Genomic DNA, 18,935 nt, shown 5'->3' on the forward strand with positions numbered 1-18,935 from the left:
GTTGGGGACCGCTCCCCAACTGCCCTCCAGGCGGGCGGGGAGGGACGTGCGGAAGCCATGAGAAAGTGGGTCCTGCACCCCAGCGGGCCCCACAGCGGGACGCGCCACACCTGGGCTCGCCACAAGGTGGTGCACTGGATCCAGGGCAAGACGCCAGGGGACAGAGAAGCAGGGAGCCTCAGTCGGGTGCTGCTCCACGTCGCGCTCCGTCGCTCAACCCAAGACAGGGCAGCCAGCGCGCGACCTCTACGTGGGATCCCGCCTCCCACGGCAGAGCCTGCGGTCACAGGGACAGAGGGCGCAGGCCGCCAGAGCTCCGGATGCCAGCGGCAGCTCCCCGTCCCGCTCAAAGGGAGGGAGGGCCGCCGCTGGCGCCCAGTCGCCTGTGCCACCCTCCGGGTCTCAAAGCACTCCTCAGTCAGCTCAAGGACCGGGGCCACCTGGCCTTCGGGGTCACATGGGCTTGGGCACGACGGAAGGGACCGCTTGCCCCCGTGGAACAGACATTCTCCCCGTGGACAACCTCAGGTGCCGGGACCCTCTGCTCCGCCTTGGAAAACCCACCTTCTGCAATGTATGCCCAACGCAATCAGGCCGAGCAGATTGACCCCCTCGGCCCGGCCCCAGTGTGTGATGGGGCTCTGTGCGTGAGGGCTTGCTCTTCCCCACCTACACCAGGCACGGCATCTAACACACACACACACACACACACACACACCACGCAGAGACACCCAGACCACGCACGCACGCACGGGGACGCACCCTCCTCTCCCCCACCCCACACACGAGCAGCCGAAGTACAAGAGGGTATGGCTGGGGCCTGAGCGGGAAAAAGCGAAGCCTTGGTTTGCGGCCCCTCGGCCAACTGCATCAGGATTTTTGTCTGGGCTCGGAGGCCAGAGGATCTCTGCCATTTGCTAGCAGGGCCAGGGATGGCAGGAGGGTGGGTACGGGGCTCAGCCAGGGCCAGTTCTGCTGGCACGATCCTGTAGCACGTGGCCGCGTAGCACGGGGCCGGGTCTGAAGGAGGCCAAGCAGGGGCACAAGACCCAGCAGCGGCACAGGGAAGAGGCCCAGGGCACCCAGGAGCAGACGAGACCCGGGAGTCGTGCGTGCTTGGCGTGGCCGCGGGCCCCGTGACGCCCGAGGACTCGAGTGCTCAGCCCCGTGTAGTGGCCGCGAAGGCCTGCCTGGGAGAAACGCCCCGGGAGGCCGGCAGGAACCCGGGATCGGAAGGGATGTGGAGGGGCCCCGGGTCGGAGGAGATGGCTTTGGCTGTGTTTGGTTTTGTTTCTTCTTCCCAAGATCCCGGGTGTGAAAGGGGCCAGAGGTGAAGTCCTGGGCTGGAAAGCCTCACGATTCAGCCCCGCAGCCCCAGGCCCTGAGTGTGGAGGAGGGCGGAGCGGGTCGGCGAAGGGCGCGGCTGCCGTTTTCCTGATGGGCTGGAGGGGCAGTGGCGCTTTCCGGACGAAGAGGACCGGAAGGGTCCCCGAGACCTCCGCTGGGAGCCACGCACCCATCCAAGGATACGGCTCCAGGAGGCGACGGAGGAGGGCGCCTGCTTGCCCTGGCCCGAGCTGTGCGTCCCCCGCCTTGGCCACAGCAGTGGACATTCCCAGAAGAACAAGCGCCCGAGAGCACTGAGAAATTTTCCCCCGAGAAAACTTGACCCTCGTCCTGGCAGCAGGACACCTCGGGAAGAAAGCCACCCAGCGGCCACCTGGGCGAGACCGGCTGCCCGAGCAGGCGCGCGGGGCCTCTGGCCGCTGGCCCCGGGCTGCCAGCCCCCACCCGGACTCCCAGCCGTGCCAGGAGAGCAGCGTGGAGACGCACGCCGGGGCCCTCGGCAGGCTCTTGGGGCTCCCGGAGGCGGCGGCTAGCGTCTACGGCCATACCACCCTGAACGCGCCCGATCTCGTCTGATCTCGGAAGCTAAGCAGGGTCGGGCCTGGTTAGTACTTGGATGTGGGACCGCCTGGGAATACCGGGTGCTGTAGGCTTTTGCTCCTCCCTCCCTCGCTGCTCCTTTTGTCTTCGGGGACTTCGCCACCACCCCCCCCACCACCACCACCACCCCCAGCACCACCACCACCACCACCACCACAACGACCCACCGTGACCACGACCCCGACCCCGTCCGGGCCACCCGCCAGACCCACGCACACCGAATCCTCACAGCTACGTCCCCGAATCCTCTCCCCTCCCCACACTCTCCTGGGGCGCACGCCCGCGACACGGGTCACCAGCGAGGTTGGTCCCAGGCCACGTTGGGGACCGCTCCCCAACTGCCCTCCAGGCTGGCGGGGAGGGACGTGCGGAAGCCATGAGAAAGTGGGTCCTGCACCCCAGCGGGCCCCACAGCGGGACGCGCCACACCTGGGCTCGCCACAAGGTGGTGCACTGGGTCCTGGGCAAGACGCCAGGGGACAGAGAAGCAGGGAGCCTCAGTCGGGTGCTGCTCCACGTCGCGCTCCGTCGCTCAACCCAAGACAGGGCAGCCAGCGCGGGACCTCTACGTGGGATCCCGCCTCCCACGGCAGAGCCTGCGGTCACAGGGACAGAGGGCGCAGGCCGCCAGAGCTCCGGATGCCAGCGGCAGCTCCCAGTCCCGCTCAAAGGGAGGGAGGGCCGCCGCTGGTGCCCAGTCGCCTGTGCCACCCTCTGGGTCTCAAAGCACTCCTCAGTCAGCTCAAGGACCGGGGCCACCTGGCCTTCGGGGTCACATGGGCTTGGGCACGACGGAAGGGACCGCTTGCCCCCGTGGAACAGACATTCTCCCCGTGGACAACCTCAGGTGCCGGGACCCTCTGCTCCGCCTTGGAAAACCCAACTTCTGCAATGTATGCCCAACGCAATCAGGCCGAGCAGATTGACCCCCTCGGCCCGGCCCCAGTGTGTGATGGGGCTCTGTGCGTGAGGGCTTGCTCTTCCCCACCTACACCAGGCACGGCATCTAACACACACACACACACACACACACACCACGCAGAGACACCCAGACCACGCACGCACGCACGGGGACGCACCCTCCTCTCCCCCACCCCACACACGAGCAGCCGAAGGACAAGAGGGTATGGCTGGGGCCTGAGCGGGAACAAGCGAAGCCTTGGTTTGCGGCCCCTCGGCCAACTGCATCAGGATTTTTGTCTGGGCTCGGAGGCCAGAGGATCTCTGCCATTTGCTAGCAGGGCCAGGGATGGCAGGAGGGTGGGTACGGGGCTCAGCCAGGGCCAGTTCTGCTGGCACGATCCTGTAGCACGTGGCCGCGTAGCACGGGGTCGGGTCTGAAGGAGGCCAAGCAGGGGCACAAGACACAGCAGCGGCACAGGGAAGAGGCCCAGGGCACCCAGGAGCAGACGAGACCCGGGAGTCGTGCGTGCTTGGCGTGGCCGCGGGCCCCGTGACGCCCGAGGACTCGAGTGCTCAGCCCCGTGTAGTGGCCGCGAAGGCCTGCCTGGGAGAAACGCCCCGGGAGGCCGGCAGGAACCCGGGATCGGAAGGGATGTGGAGGGGCCCCGGGTCGGAGGAGATGGCTTTGGCTGTGTTTGGTTTTGTTTCTTCTTCCCAAGATCCCGGGTGTGAAAGGGGCCAGAGGTGAAGTCCTGGGCTGGAAAGCCTCACGATTCAGCCCCGCAGCCCCAGGCCCTGAGTGTGGAGGAAGGCGGAGCGGGTTGGCGAAGGGCGCGGCTGCCGTTTTCCTGATGGGCTGGAGGGTCAGTGGCGCTTTCCGGACGAAGAGGACCGGAAGGGTCCCCGAGACCTCCGCTGGGAGCCACGCACCCACCCAAGGATACGGCTCCAGGAGGCGACGGAGGAGGGCGGCTGCTTGCCCTGGCCCGAGCTGTGCGTCCCCCGCCTTGGCCACAGCAGTGGACATTCCCAGAAGAACAAGCGCCCGAGAGCACTGAGAAATTTTCCCCCGAGAAAACTTGACCCTCGTCCTGGCAGCAGGACACCTCGGGAAGAAAGCCACCCAGCGGCCACCTGGGCGAGACCAGCTGCCCGAGCAGGCACGCGGGGCCTCTGGCCGCTGGCCCCGGGCTGCCAGCCCCCACCCGGACTCCCAGCCGTGCCAGGAGAGCAGCGTGGAGACGCACGCCGGGGCCCTCGGCAGGCTCTTGGGGCTCCCGGAGGCGGCGGCTAGCGTCTACGGCCATACCACCCTGAACGCGCCCGATCTCGTCTGATCTCGGAAGCTAAGCAGGGTCGGGCCTGGTTAGTACTTGGATGGGAGACCGCCTGGGAGTACCGGGTGCTGTAGGCTTTTGCTCCTCCCTCCCTCGCTGCTCCTTTTGTCTTCGGGGACTTCGCCACCACCCCCCCCACCACCACCACCACCCCCAGCACCACCACCACCACCACCACCACAACGACCCACCGTGACCACGACCCCGACCCCGTCCGGGCCACCCGCCAGACCCACGCACACCGAATCCTCACAGCTACGTCCCCGAATCCTCTCCCCTCCCCACACTCTCCTGGGGCGCGCGCCCGCGACACGGGTCACCAGCGAGGTTGGTCCCAGGCCACGTTGGGGACGGCTCCCCAACTGCCCTCCAGGCGGGCGGGGAGGGACGTGCGGAAGCCATGAGAAAGTGGGTCCTGCACCCCAGCGGACCCCACAGCGGGACGCGCCACACCTGGGCTCGCCACAAGGTGGTGCACTGGGTCCAGGGCAAGACGCCAGGGGACAGAGAAGCAGGGAGCCTCAGTCGGGTGCTGCTCCACGTCGCGCTCCGTCGCTCAACCCAAGACAGGGCAACCAGCGCGCGACCTCTACGTGGGATCCCGCCTCCCACGTCAGAGCCTGTGGTCACAGGGACAGATGGCGCAGGCCGCCAGAGCTCCGGATGCCAGCGGCAGCTCCCCGTCCCGCTCAAAGGGAGGGAGGGCCGCCGCTGGCGCCCAGTCGCCTGTGCCACCCTCCGGTTCTCAAAGCACTCCTCAGTCAGCTCAAGGACCGGGGCCACCTGGCCTTCGGGGTCACATGGGCTTGGGCACGACGGAAGGGACCGCTTGCCCCCGTGGAACAGACATTCTCCCCGTGGACAACCTCAGGTGCCGGGACGCTCTGCTCCGCCTTGGAAAACCCACCTTCTGCAATGTATGCCCAACGCAATCAGGCCGAGCAGATTGACCCCCTCGGCCCGGCCCCAGTGTGTGATGGGGCTCTGTGCGTGAGGGCTTGCTCTTCCCCACCTACACCAGGCACGGCATCTAACACACACACACACACACACACACACCACGCAGAGACACCCAGACCACGCACGCACGCACAGGGACGCACCCTCCTCTCCCCCACCCCACACACGAGCAGCCGAAGGACAAGAGGGTATGGCTGGGGCCTGAGCGGGAACAAGCGAAGCCTTGGTTTGCGGCCCCTCGGCCAACTGCATCAGGATTTTTGTCTGGGCTCGGAGGCCAGAGGATCTCTGCCATTTGCTAGCAGGGCCAGGGATGGCAGGAGGGTGGGTACGGGGCTCAGCCAGGGCCAGTTCTGCTGGCACGATCCTGTAGCACGTGGCCGCGTAGCACGGGGCCGGGTCTGAAGGAGGCCAAGCAGGGGCACAAGACCCAGCAGCGGCACAGGGAAGAGGCCCAGGGCACCCAATAGCAGACGAGACCCAGGAGTCGTGCGTGCTTGGCGTGGCCGCGGGCCCCGTGACGCCCGAGGACTCGAGTGCTCAGCCCCGTGTAGTGGCCGTGAAGGCCTGCCTGGGAGAAACGCCCCGGGAGGCCGGCAAGAACCCGGGATCGGAAGGGATGTGGAGGGGCCCCTGGTCGGAGGAGATGGCTTTGGCTGTGTTTGGTTTTGTTTCTTCTTCCCAAGATCCCGGGTGTGAAAGGGGCCAGAGGTGAAGTCCTGGGCTGGAAAGCCTCACGATTCAGCCCCGCAGCCCCAGGCCCTGAGTGTGGAGGAGGGCGGAGCGGGTCGGCGAAGGGCGCGGCTGCCGTTTTCCTGATGGGCTGGAGGGGCAGTGGCGCTTTCCGGACGAAGAGGGCCGGAAGGGTCCCCGAGACCTCCGCTGGGAGCCACGCACCCACCCAAGGATACGGCTCCAGGAGGCGACGGAGGAGGGCGGCTGCTTGCCCTGGCCCGAGCTGTGCGTCCCCCGCCTTGGCCACAGCAGTGGACATTCCCAGAAGAACAAGCGCCCGAGAGCACTGAGAAATTTTCCCCCGAGAAAACTTGACCCTCGTCCTGGCAGCAGGACACCTCGGGAAGAAAGCCACCCAGCGGCCACCTGGGCGAGACCGGCTGCCCAAGCAGGCGCGCGGGGCCTCTGGCCGCTGGCCCCGGGCTGCCAGCCCCCACCCGGACTCCCAGCCATGCCAAGAGAGCAGCGTGGAGATGCACGCCGGGGCCCTCGGCAGGCTCTTGGGGCTCCCGGAGGCGGCGGCTAGCGTCTACGGCCATACCACCCTGAACGCGCCCGATCTCGTCTGATCTCGGAAGCTAAGCAGGGTCGGGCCTGGTTAGTACTTGGATGGGAGACCGCCTGGGAATACCGGGTGCTGTAGGCTTTTGCTCCTCCCTCCCTCGCTGCTCCTTTTGTCTTCGGGGACTTCGCCACCACCCCCCCCACCACCACCACCACCCCCAGCACCACCACCATCACCACCACCACAACGACCCACCGTGACCACGACCCCGACCCCGTCCGGGCCACCCGCCAGACCCACGCATACCGAATCCTCACAGCTACGTCCCCGAATCCTCTCCCCTCCCCACACTCTCCTGGGGCGCGCGCCCGCGACACGGGTCACCAGCGAGGTTGGTCCCAGGCCACGTTGGGGACCGCTCCCCAACTGCCCTCCAGGCGGGCGGGGAGGGACGTGCGGAAGCCATGAGAAAGTGGGTCCTGCACCCCAGCGGGCCCCACAGCGGGACGCGCCACACCTGGGCTCGCCTCAAGGTGGTGCACTGGGTCCAGGGCAAGACGCCAGGGGACAGAGAAGCAGGGAGCCTCAGTTGGGTGCTGCTCCACGTCGCGCTCCGTCGCTCAACCCAAGACAGGGCAGCCAGCGCGCGACCTCTACGTGGGATCCCGCCTCCCACGGCAGAGCCTGCGGTCACAGGGACAGAGGGCGCAGGCCGCCAGAGCTCCGGATGCCAGCGGCAGCTCCCAGTCCCGCTCAAAGGGAGGGAGGGCCGCCGCTGGCGCCCAGTCGCCTGTGCCACCCTCCGGGTCTCAAAGCACTCCTCAGTCAGCTCAAGGACCGGGGCCACCTGGCCTTCGGGGTCACATGGGCTTGGGCACGACGGAAGGGACCGCTTGCCCCCGTGGAACAGACATTCTCCCCGTGGACAACCTCAGGTGCCGGTACCCTCTGCTCCGCCTTGGAAAACCCACCTTCTGCAATGTATGCCCAACGCAATCAGGCCGAGCAGATTGACCCCCTCGGCCCGGCCCCAGTGTGTGATGGGGTTCTGTGCGTGAGGGCTTGCTCTTCCCCACCTACACCAGGCACGGCATCTAACACACACACACACACACACACACACACCACGCAGAGACACCCAGACCACGCACGCACGCACGGGGACGCACCCTCCTCTCCCCCACCCCACACACGAGCAGCCGAAGGACAAGAGGGTATGGCTGGGGCCTGAGCGGGAACAAGCGAAGCCTTAGTTTGCGGCCCCTCGGCCAACTGCATCAGGATTTTTGTCTGGGCTCGGAGGCCAGAGGATCTCTGCCATTTGCTAGCAGGGCCAGGGATGGCAGGAGGGTGGGTACGGGGCTCAGCCAGGGCCAGTTCTGCTGGCACGATCCTGTAGCACGTGGCCGCGTAGCACGGGGTCGGGTCTGAAGGAGGCCAAGCAGGGGCACAAGACCCAGCAGCGGCACAGGGAAGAGGCCCAGGGCACCCAGGAGCAGACGAGACCCGGGAGTCGTGCGTGCTTGGCGTGGCCGCGGGCCCCGTGACGCCCGAGGACTCGAGTGCTCAGCCCCGTGTAGTGGCCGCGAAGGCCTGCCTGGGAGAAACGCCCCGGGAGGCCGGCAGGAACCCGGGATCGGAAGGGATGTGGAGGGGCCCCGGGTCGGAGGAGATGGCTTTGGCTGTGTTTGGTTTTGTTTCTTCTTCCCAAGATCCCGGGTGTGAAAGGGGCCAGAGGTGAAGTCCTGGGCTGGAAAGCCTCACAATTCAGCCCCGCAGCCCCAGGCCCTGAGTGTGGAGGAGGGCGGAGCGGGTCGGCGAAGGGCGCGGCTGCCGTTTTCCTGATGGGCTGGAGGGGCAGTGGCGCTTTCCGGACGAAGAGGACCGGAAGGGTCCCCGAGACCTCCGCTGGGAGCCACGCACCCACCCAAGGATACGGCTCCAGGAGGCGACGGAGGAGGGCGGCTGCTTGCCCTGGCCCGAGCTGTGCGTCCCCCACCTTGGCCACAGCAGTGGACATTCCCAGAAGAACAAGCACCCGAGAGCACTGAGAAATTTTCCCCCGAGAAAACTTGACCCTCGTCCTGGCAGCAGGACACCTCGGGAAGAAAGCCACCCAGCGGCCACCTGGGCGAGACCGGCTGCCCGAGCAGGCGCGCGGGGCCTCTGGCCGCTGGCCCCGGGCTGCCAGCCCCCACCCGGACTCCCAGCCGTGCCAGGAGAGCAGCGTGGAGACGCACGCCGGGGCCCTCGGCAGGCTCTTGGGGCTCCCGGAGGCGGCGGCTAGCGTCTACGGCCATACCACCCTGAACGCGCCCGATCTCGTCTGATCTCGGAAGCTAAGCAGGGTCGGGCCTGGTTAGTACTTGGATGGGGGACCGCCTGGGAATACCGGGTGCTGTAGGCTTTTGCTCCTCCCTCCCTCGCTGCTCCTTTTGTCTTCGGGGACTTCGCCACCACCCCCCCCACCACCACCACCACCCCCAGCACCACCACCACCACCACCACCACAACGACCCACCGTGACCACGACCCCGACCCCGTCCGGGCCACCCGCCAGACCCACGCACACCGAATCCTCACAGCTACGTCCCCGAATCCTCTCCCCTCCCCACACTCTCCTGGGGCGCGCGCCCGTGACACGGGTCACCAGCGAGGTTGGTCCCAGGCCACGTTGGGGACCGCTCCCCAACTGCCCTCCAGGCGGGCGGGGAGGGACGTGCGGAAGCCATGAGAAAGTGGGTCCTGCACCCCAGCGGGCCCCACAGCGGGACGCGCCACACCTGGGCTCGCCACAAGGTGGTGCACTGGGTCCAGGGCAAGACGCCAGGGGACAGAGAAGCAGGGAGCCTCAGTCGGGTGCTGCTCCACGTCGCGCTCCGTCGCTCAACCCAAGACAGGGCAGCCAGCGTGCGACCTCTACGTGGGATCCCGCCTCCCACGGCAGAGCCTGCGGTCACAGGGACAGAGGGCGCAGGCCGCCAGAGCTCCGGATGCCAGCGGCAACTCCCCGTCCCGCTCAAAGGGAGGAAGGGCCGCCGCTGGCGCCCAGTCGCCTGTGCCACCCTCCGGGTCTCAAAGCAATCCTCAGTCAGCTCAAGGACCGGGGCCACCTGGCCTTCGGGGTCACATGGGCTTGGGCACGACGGAAGGGACCGCTTGCCCCTGTGGAACAGACATTCTCCCCGTGGACAACCTCAGGTGCCGGGACCCTCTGCTCCGCCTTGGAAAACCCACCTTCTGCAATGTATGCCCAACGCAATCAGGCCGAGCAGATTGACCCCCTCGGCCCGGCCCCAGTGTGTGATGGGGCTCTGTGCGTGAGGCCTTGCTCTTCCCCACCTACACCAGGCACGGCATCTAACACACACACACACACACACACACACACACACACCACGCAGAGACACCCAGACCACGCACGCACGCACGGGGACGCACCCTCCTCTCCCCCACCCCACACACGAGCAGCCGAAGGACAAGAGGGTATGGCTGGGGCCTGAGCGGGAACAAGCGAAGCCTTGGTTTGCGGCCCCTCGGCCAACTGCATCAGGATTTTTGTCTGGGCTCGGAGGCCAGAGGATCTCTGCCATTTGCTAGCAGGGCCAGGGATGGCAGGAGGGTGGGTACGGGGCTCAGCCAGGGCCAGTTCTGCTGGCACGATCCTGTAGCACGTGGCCGCGTAGCACGGGGTCGGGTCTGAAGGAGGCCAAGCAGGGGCACAAGACCCAGCAGCGGCACAGGGAAGAGGCCCAGGGCACCCAGGAGCAGACGAGACCCGGGAGTCGTGCGTGCTTGGCGTGGCCGCGGGCCCCGTGACGCCCGAGGACTCGAGTGCTCAGCCCCGTGTAGTGTCCGCGAAGGCCTGCCTGGGAGAAACGCCCCGGGAGGCCGGCAGGAACCCGGGATCGGAAGGGATGTGGAGGGGCCCCGGGTCGGAGGAGATGGCTTTGGCTGTGTTTGGTTTTGTTTCTTCTTCCCAAGATCCCGGGTGTGAAAGGGGCCAGAGGTGAAGTCCTGGGCTGGAAAGCCTCACGATTCAGCCCCGCAGCCCCAGGCCCTGAGTGTGGAGGAGGGCGGAGCGGGTCGGCGAAGGGCGCGGCTGCCGTTTTCCTGATGGGCTGGAGGGGCAGTGGCGCTTTCCGGACGAAGAGGACCGGAAGGGTCCCCGAGACCTCCGCTGGGAGCCACGCACCCACCCAAGGATACGGCTCCAGGAGGCGACGGAGGAGGGCGGCTGCTTGCCCTGGCCCGAGCTGTGCGTCCCCCGCCTTGGCCACAGCAGTGGACATTCCCAGAAGAACAAGCGCCCGAGAGCACTGAGAAATTTTCCCCCGAGAAAACTTGACCCTCGTCCTGGCAGCAGGACACCTCGGGAAGAAAGCCACCCAGCGGCCACCTGGGCGAGACTGGCTGCCCGAGCAGGCGCGCGGGGCCTCTGGCCGCTGGCCCCGGGCTGCCAGCCCCCACCCGGACTACCAGCCGTGCCAGGAGAGCAGCGTGGAGACGCACGCCGGGGCCCTCGGCAGGCTCTTGGGGCTCCCGGAGGCGGCGGCTAGCGATTACGGCCATACCACCCTGAACGCGCCTGATCTCCTGATCTCGGAAGCTAAGCAGGGTCGGGCCTGGTTAGTACTTGGATGGGAGACCGCCTGGGAATACCGGGTGCTGTAGGCTTTTGCTCCTCCCTCCCTCGCTGCTCCTTTTGTCTTCGGGGACTTCGCCACCACCCCCCCACCACCACCACCACCCCCAGCACCACCACCACCACCACCACAACGACCCACCGTGACCACGACCCCGACACCGTCCGGGCCACCCGCCAGACCCACGCACACCGAATCCTCACAGCTACGTCCCCGAATCCTCTCCCCTCCCCACACTCTCCTGGGGCGCGCGCCCGCGACACGGGTCACCAGCGAGGTTGGTCCCAGGCCACGTTGGGGACCGCTCCCCAACTGCCCTCCAGGCGGGCGGGGAGGGACGTGCGGAAGCCATGAGAAAGTGGGTCCTGCACCCCAGCGGGCCCCACAGCGGGACGCGCCACACCTGGGCTCGCCACAAGGTGGTGCACTGGGTCCAGGGCAAGACGCCAGGGGACAGAGAAGCAGGGAGCCTCAGTCGGGTGCTGCTCCACGTCGCGCTCCGTCGCTCAACCCAAGACAGGGCAGCCAGCGCGCGACCTCTACGTGGGATCCCGCCTCCCACGGCAGAGCCTGCGGTCACAGGGACAGAGGGCGCAGGCCGCCAGAGCTCCGGATGCCAGCGGCAGCTCCCCGTCCCGCTCAAAGGGAGGGAGGGCCGCCGCTGGCGCCCAGTCGCCTGTGCCACCCTCCGGGTCTCAAAGCACTCCTCAGTCAGCTCAAGGACCGGGGCCACCTGGCCTTCGGGGTCACATGGGCTTGGGCACGACGGAAGGGACCGCTTGCCCCCGTGGAACAGACATTCTCCCCGTGGACAACCTCAGGTGCCGGGACCCTCTGCTCCGCCTTGGAAAACCCACCTTCTGCAATGTATGCCCAACGCAATCAGGCCGAGCAGATTGACCCAATCGCCCGGCCCCAGTGTGTGATGGGGCTCTGTGCGTGAGGGCTTGCTCTTCCCCACCTACACCAGGCACGGCATCTAACACACACACACACACACACACACACCAGGCAGAGACACCCAGACCACGCACGCACGCACGGGGATGCACCCTCCTCTCCCCCACCCCACACACGAGCAGCCGAAGGACAAGAGGGTATGGCTGGGGCCTGAGCGGGAACAAGCGAAGCCTTGGTTTGCGGCCCCTCGGCCAACTGCATCAGGATTTTTGTCTGGGCTCGGAGGCCAGAGGATCTCTGCCATTTGCTAGCAGGGCCAGGGATGGCAGGAGGGTGGGTACGGGGCTCAGCCAGGGCCAGTTCTGCTGGCACGATCCTGTAGCACGTGGCCACGTAGCACGGGGCCGGGTCTGAAGGAGGCCAAGCAGGGGCACAAGACCCAGCAGCGGCACAGGGAAGAGGCCCAGGGCACCCAGGAGCAGACGAGACCCGGGAGTCGTGCGTGCTTGGCGTGGCCGCGGGCCCCGTGACGCCCGAGGACTCGAGTGCTCAGCCCCGTGTAGTGGCCGCGAAGGCCTGCCTGGGAGAAACGCCCCGGGAGGCCGGCAGGAACCCGGGATCGGAAGGGATGTGGAGGGGCCCCGGGTCGGAGGAGATGGCTTTGGCTGTGTTTGGTTTTGTTTCTTCTTCCCAAGATCCCGGGTGTGAAAGGGGCCAGAGGTGAAGTCCTGGGCTGGAAAGCCTCACGATTCAGCCCCGCAGCCCCAGGCCCTGAGTGTGGAGGAGGGCGGAGCGGGTCGGCGAAGGGCGCGGCTGCCGTTTTCCTGATGGGCTGGAGGGGCAGTGGCGCTTTCCGGACGAAGAGGACCGGAAGGGTCCCCGAGACCTCCGCTGGGAGCCATGCACCCACCCAAGGATACGGCTCCAGGAGGCGACGGAGGAGGGCGGCTGCTTGCCCTGGCCCGAGCTGTGCGTCCCCCGCCTTGGCCACAGCAGTGGACATTCCCAGAAGAACAAGCGCCCGAGAGCACTGAGAAATTTTCCCCCGAGAAAACTTGACCCTCGTCCTGGCAGCAGGACACCTCGGGAAGAAAGCCACCCAGCGGCCACCTGGGCGAGACCGGCTGCCCGAGCAGGCACGCGGGGCCTCTGGCCGCTGGCCCCAGGCTGCCAGCCCCCACCCGGACTCCCAGCCGTGCCAGGAGAGCAGCGTGGAGACGCACGCCGGGGCCCTCGGCAGGCTCTTGGGGCTCCCGGAGGCGGCGGCTAGCGTCTACGGCCATACCACCCTGAACGCGCCCGATCTCGTCTGATCTCGGAAGCTAAGCAGGGTCGGGCCTGGTTAGTACTTGGATGGGAGACCGCCTGGGAGTACCGGGTGCTGTAGGCTTTTGCTCCTCCCTCGCTCGCTGCTCCTTTTGTCTTCGGGGACTTCGCCACCACCCCCCCCACCACCACCACCACCCCCAGCACCACCACCACCACCACCACCACAACGACCCACCGTGACCACGATCCCGACCCCGTCCGGGCCATCCGCCAGACCCACGCACACCGAATCCTCACAGCTACGTCCCCGAATCCTCTCCCCTCCCCACACTCTCCTGGGGCGCGCGCCCGCGACACGGGTCACCAGCGAGGTTGGTCCCAGGCCACGTTGGGGACCGCTCCCCAACTGCCCTCCAGGCGGGCGGGGAGGGACGTGCGGAAGCCATGAGAAAGTGGGTCCTGCACCCCAGCGGGCAGCACAGCGGGACACGCCACACCTGGGCTCGCCACAAGGTGGTGCACTGGGTCCAGGGCAAGACGCCAGGGGACAGAGAAGCAGGGAGCCTCAGTCGGGTGCTGCTCCACGTCGCGCTCCGTCGCTCAACCCAAGACAGGGCAGCCAGCGCGCGACCTCTACGTGGGATCCCGCCTCCCACGGCAGAGCCTGCGGTCACAGGGACAGAGGGCGCAGGCCGCCAGAGCTCCGGATGCCAGCGGCAGCTCCCCGTCCCGCTCAAAGGGAGGGAGGGCCGCCGCTGGCGCCCAGTCGCCTGTGCCACCCTCCGGGTCTCAAAGCACTCCTCAGTCAGCTCAAGGACCGGGGCCACCTGGCCTTCGGGGTCACATGGGCTTGGGCACGACGGAAGGGACCGCTTGCCCCCGTGGAACAGACATTCTCCCGGTGGACAACCTCAGGTGCCGGGACCCTCTGCTCCGCCTTGGAAAACCCACCTTCTGCAATGTATGCCCAACGCAATCAGGCCGAGCAGATTGACCCCCTCGGCCCGGCCCCAGTGTGTGATGGGGCTCTGTGCGTGAGGGCTTGCTCTTCCCCACCTACACCAGGCACGGCATCTAACACACACACACACACACACACACACCACGCAGAGACACCCAGACCACGCACGCACGCACAGGGACGCACCCTCCTCTCCCCCACCCCACACACGAGCAGCCGAAGGACAAGAGGGTATGGCTGGGGCCTGAGCGGGAACAAGCGAAGCCTTGGTTTGCGGCCCCTCGGCCACTGCATCAGGATTTTTGTCTGTGCTCGGAGGCCAGAGGATCTCTGCCATTTGCTAGCAGGGCCAGGGATGGCAGGAGGGTGGGTACGGGGCTCAGCCAGGGCCAGTTCTGCTGGCACGATCCTGTAGCACGTGGCCGCGTAGCACGGGGCCGGGTCTGAAGGAGGCCAAGCAGGGGCACAAGACCCAGCAGCGGCACAGGGAAGAGGCCCAGGGCACCCAGGAGCAGACGAGACCCGGGAGTCGTGCGTGCTTGGCGTGGCCGCGGGCCCCGTGACGCCCGAGGACTCGAGTGCTCAGCCCCGTGTAGTGGCCGCGAAGGCCTGCCTGGGAGAAACGCCCCGGGAGGCCGGCAGGAACCCGGGATCGGAAGGGATGTGGAGGGGCCCCGGGTCGGAGGAGATGGCTTTGGCTGTGTTTGGTTTTGTTTCTTCTTCCCAAGATCCCGGGTGGGAAAGGGGCCAGAGGTGAAGTCCTGGGCTGGAAAGCCTCACGATTCAGCCCCGCAGCCCCAGGCCCTGAGTGTGGAGGAGGGCGGAGCGGGTCGGCGAAGGGCGCGGCTGCCGTTTTCCTGATGGGCTGGAGGGGCAGTGGCGCTTTCCGGACGAAGAGGACCGGAAGGGTCCCCGAGAACTCCGCTGGGAGCCACGCACCCATCCAAGGATACGGCTCCAGGAGGCGACGGAGGAGGGCGCCTGCTTGCCCTGGCCCGAGCTGTGCGTCCCCCGCCTTGGCCACAGCAGTGGACATTCCCAGAAGAACAAGCGCCCGAGAGCACTGAGAAATTTTCCCCCGAGAAAACTTGACCCTCGTCCTGGCAGCAGGACACCTCGGGAAGAAAGCCACCCAGCAGCCACCTGGGCGAGACCGGCTGCCCGAGCAGGCGCGCGGGGCCTCTGGCCGCTGGCCCCGGGCTGCCAGCCCCCACCCGGACTCCCAGCCGTGCCAGGAGAGCAGCGTGGAGACGCACGCCGGGGCCCTCGGCAGGCTCTTGGGGCTCCCGGAGGCGGCGGCTAACGTCTACGGCCATACCACCCTGAACGCGCCCGATCTCGTCTGATCTCGGAAGCTAAGCAGGGTCGGGCCTGGTTAGTACTTGGATGGGAGACCGCCTGGGAATACCGGGTGCTGTAGGCTTTTGCTCCTCCCTCCCTCGCTGCTCCTTTTGTCTTCGGGGACTTCGCCACCACCCCCCCACCACCACCACCACCCCCAGCACCACCACCACCACCACCACAACGACCCACCGTGACCACGACCCCGACCCCGACCGGGCCACCCGCCAGACCCACGCACACCGAATCCTCACAGCTACGTCCCCGAATCCTCTCCCCTCCCCACACTCTCCTGGGGCGCGCGCCCGCGACACGGGTCACCAGCGAGGTTGGTCCCAGGCCACGTTGGGGACCGCTCCCCAACTGCCCTCCAGGCGGGCGGGGAGGGACGTGCGGAAGCCATGAGAAAGTGGGTCCTGCACCCCAGCGGGCCCCACAGCGGGACGCGCCACACCTGGGCTCGCCACAAGGTGGTGCACTGGGTCCAGGGCAAGACGCCAGGGGACAGAGAAGCAGGGAGCCTCAGTCGGGTGCTGCTCCACGTCGCGCTCCGTCGCTCAACCCAAGACAGGGCAGCCAGCGCGCGACCTCTACGTGGGATCCCGCCTCCCACGGCAGAGCCTGCGGTCACAGGGACAGAGGGCGCAGGCCGCCAGAGCTCCGGATGCCAGCGGCAGCTCCCCGTCCCGCTCAAAGGGAGGGAGGGCCGCCGCTGGCGCCCAGTCGCCTGTGCCACCCTCCGGGTCTCAAAGCACTCCTCAGTCAGCTCAAGGACCGGGGCCACCTGGCCTTCGGGGTCACATGGCCTTGGGCACGACGGAAGGGACCGCTTGCCCCCGTGGAACAGACATTCTCCCCGTGGACAACCTCAGGTGCCGGGACCCTCTGCTCCGCCTTGGAAAACCCACCTTCTGCAATGTATGCCCAACGCAATCAGGCCGAGCAGATTGACCCCCTCGGCCCGGCCCCAGTGTGTGATGGGGCTCTGTGCGTGAGGGCTTGCTCTTCCCCACCTACACCAGGCACGGCATCTAACACACACACACACACACACACACACCACGCAGAGACACCCAGACCACGCACGCACGCACAGGGACACACCCTCCTCTCCCCCACCCCACACACGAGCAGCCGAAGGACAAGAGGGTATGGCTGGGGCCTGAGCGGGAACAAGCGAAGCCTTGGTTTGCGGCCCCTCGGCCAACTGCATCAGGATTTTTGTCTGGGCTCGGAGGCCAGAGGATCTCTGCCATTTGCTAGCAGGGCCAGGGATGGCAGGAGGGTGGGTACGGGGCTCAGCCAGGGCCAGTTCTGCTGGCACGATCCTGTAGCACGTGGCCACGTTGCACGGGGCCGGGTCTGAAGGAGGCCAAGCAGGGGCACAAGACCCAGCAGCGGCACAGGGAAGAGGCCCAGGGCACCCAGGAGCAGACGAGACCCGGGAGTCGTGCGTGCTTGGCGTGGCCGCGGGCCCCGTGACGCCCGAGGACTCGAGTGCTCAGCCCCGTGTAGTGGCCGCGAAGGCCTGCCTGGGAGAAACGCCCCGGGAGGCCGGCAGGAACCCGGGATCGGAAGGGATGTGGAGGGGCCCCGGGTCGGAGGAGATGGCTTTGGCTGTGTTTGGTTTTGTTTCTTCTTCCCAAGATCCCGGGTGTGAAAGGGGCCAGAGGTGAAGTCCTGGGCTGGAAAGCCTCACGATTCAGCCCCGCAGCCCCAGGCCCTGAGTGTGGAGGAGGGCGGAGCGGGTCGGCGAAGGGCGCGGCTGCCGTTTTCCTGATGGGCTGGAGGGGCAGTGGCGCTTTCCGGACGAAGAGGACCGGAAGGGTCCCCGAGACCTCCGCTGGGAGCCACGCACCCACCCAAGGATACGGCTCCAGGAGGCGACGGAGGAGGGCGGCTGCTTGCCCTGGCCCAAGCTGTGTGTCCCCCGCCTTGGCCACAGCAGTGGACATTCCCAGAAGAACAAGCGCCCGAGAGCACTGAGAAATTTTCCCCCGAGAAAACTTGACCCTCGTCCTGGCAGCAGGACACCTCGGGAAGAAAGCCACCCAGCGGCCACCTGGGCGAGACCGGCTGCCCGAGCAGGCACGCGGGGCCTCTGGCCGCTGGCCCCGGGCTGCCAGCCCCCACCCGGACTCCCAGCCGTGCCAGGAGAGCAGCGTGGAGACGCACGCCGGGGCCCTCGGCAGGCTCTTGGGGCTCCCGGAGGCGGCGGCTAGCGTCTACGGCCATACCACCCTGAACGCGCCCGATCTCGTCTGATCTCGGAAGCTAAGCAGGGTCGGGCCTGGTTAGTACTTGGATGGGAGACCGCCTGGGAGTACCGGGTGCTGTAGGCTTTTGCTCCTCCCTCCCTCGCTGCTCCTTTTGTCTTCGGGGACTTCGCCACCACCCCCCCCACCACCACCACCACCCCCAGCACCACCACCACCACCACCACCACAACGACCCACCGTGACCACGACCCCGACCCCGTCCGGGCCACCCGCCAGACCCACGCACACCGAATCCTCACAGCTACGTCCCCGAATCCTCTCCCCTCCCCACACTCTCCTGGGGCGCGCGCCCGCGACACGGGTCACCAGCGAGGTTGGTCCCAGGCCACGTTGGGGACCGCTCCCCAACTGCCCTCCAGGCGAGCGGGGAGGGACGTGCGGAAGCCATGAGAAAGTGGGTCCTGCACCCCAGCGGGCCCCACAGCGGGACGTGCCACACCTGGGCTCGCCACAAGGTGGTGCACTGGGTCCAGGGCAAGACGCCAGGGGACAGAGAAGCAGGGAGCCTCAGTCGGGTGCTGCTCCACGTCGCGCTCCATCGCTCAACCCAAGACAGGGCAGCCAGCGCGGGACCTCTACGTGGGATCCCGCCTCCCACGGCAGAGCCTGCGGTCACAGGGACAGAGGGCGCAGGCCGCCAGAGCTCCGGATGCCAGCGGCAGCTCCCAGTCCCGCTCAAAGGGAGGGAGGGCCGCCGCTGGCGCCCAGTCGCCTGTGCCACCCTCCGGGTCTCAAAGCACTCCTCAGTCAGCTCAAGGACCGGGGCCACCTGGCCTTCGGGGTCACATGGGCTTGGGCACGACGGAAGGGACCGCTTGCCCCCGTGGAACAGACATTCTCCCCGTGGACAACCTCAGGTGCCGGGACCCTCTGCTCCGCCTTGGAAAACCCACCTTCTGCAATGTATGCCCAACGCAATCAGGCCGAGCAGATTGACCCCCTCGGCCCGGCCCCAGTGTGTGATGGGGCTCTGTGCGTGAGGGCTTGCTCTTCCCCACCTACACCAGGCACGGCATCTAACACACACACACACACACACACACACCACGCAGAGACACCCAGACCACGCACGCACGCACGGGGACGCACCCTCCTCTCCCCCACCCCACACACGAGCAGCCGAAGGACAAGAGGGTATGGCTGGGGCCTGAG

General features: G+C 67.4%; 8 non-coding genes across 8 annotated transcripts; all 8 read left to right on the forward strand.

The window, feature by feature from the left end:
* Window positions 1-1,881: 1,881 nt before the first annotated feature.
* Window positions 1,882-2,000, forward strand: LOC141412847 (5S ribosomal RNA). Its single transcript, XR_012437689.1, has one exon. It is a non-coding gene; the product is annotated as a 5S ribosomal RNA (ribosomal RNA).
* Window positions 2,001-4,145: 2,145 nt separating this feature from the next.
* Window positions 4,146-4,264, forward strand: LOC141412489 (5S ribosomal RNA). The gene has a single exon (XR_012437331.1). It is a non-coding gene; the product is annotated as a 5S ribosomal RNA (ribosomal RNA).
* Window positions 4,265-6,409: 2,145 nt separating this feature from the next.
* On the forward strand, window positions 6,410-6,528 carry LOC141412233 (5S ribosomal RNA). Its single transcript, XR_012437072.1, has one exon. It is a non-coding gene; the product is annotated as a 5S ribosomal RNA (ribosomal RNA).
* A 2,147-nt stretch (window positions 6,529-8,675) lies between these two features.
* Window positions 8,676-8,794, forward strand: LOC141412423 (5S ribosomal RNA). The gene has a single exon (XR_012437263.1). It is a non-coding gene; the product is annotated as a 5S ribosomal RNA (ribosomal RNA).
* Window positions 8,795-10,947: 2,153 nt separating this feature from the next.
* LOC141413020 (5S ribosomal RNA) lies at window positions 10,948-11,064 on the forward strand. Its single transcript, XR_012437862.1, has one exon. It is a non-coding gene; the product is annotated as a 5S ribosomal RNA (ribosomal RNA).
* Window positions 11,065-13,204: 2,140 nt separating this feature from the next.
* LOC141412490 (5S ribosomal RNA) lies at window positions 13,205-13,323 on the forward strand. The gene has a single exon (XR_012437332.1). It is a non-coding gene; the product is annotated as a 5S ribosomal RNA (ribosomal RNA).
* A 2,144-nt stretch (window positions 13,324-15,467) lies between these two features.
* On the forward strand, window positions 15,468-15,586 carry LOC141412234 (5S ribosomal RNA). The gene has a single exon (XR_012437073.1). It is a non-coding gene; the product is annotated as a 5S ribosomal RNA (ribosomal RNA).
* Window positions 15,587-17,727: 2,141 nt separating this feature from the next.
* Window positions 17,728-17,846, forward strand: LOC141412491 (5S ribosomal RNA). The gene has a single exon (XR_012437333.1). It is a non-coding gene; the product is annotated as a 5S ribosomal RNA (ribosomal RNA).
* The last annotated feature ends 1,089 nt before the right edge of the window (window positions 17,847-18,935 follow it).

The sequence above is a fragment of the Castor canadensis genome, chromosome 10, assembly GCF_047511655.1.
Source record: "Castor canadensis chromosome 10, mCasCan1.hap1v2, whole genome shotgun sequence".
Classification (NCBI taxonomy): domain Eukaryota; kingdom Metazoa; phylum Chordata; class Mammalia; order Rodentia; family Castoridae; genus Castor; species Castor canadensis.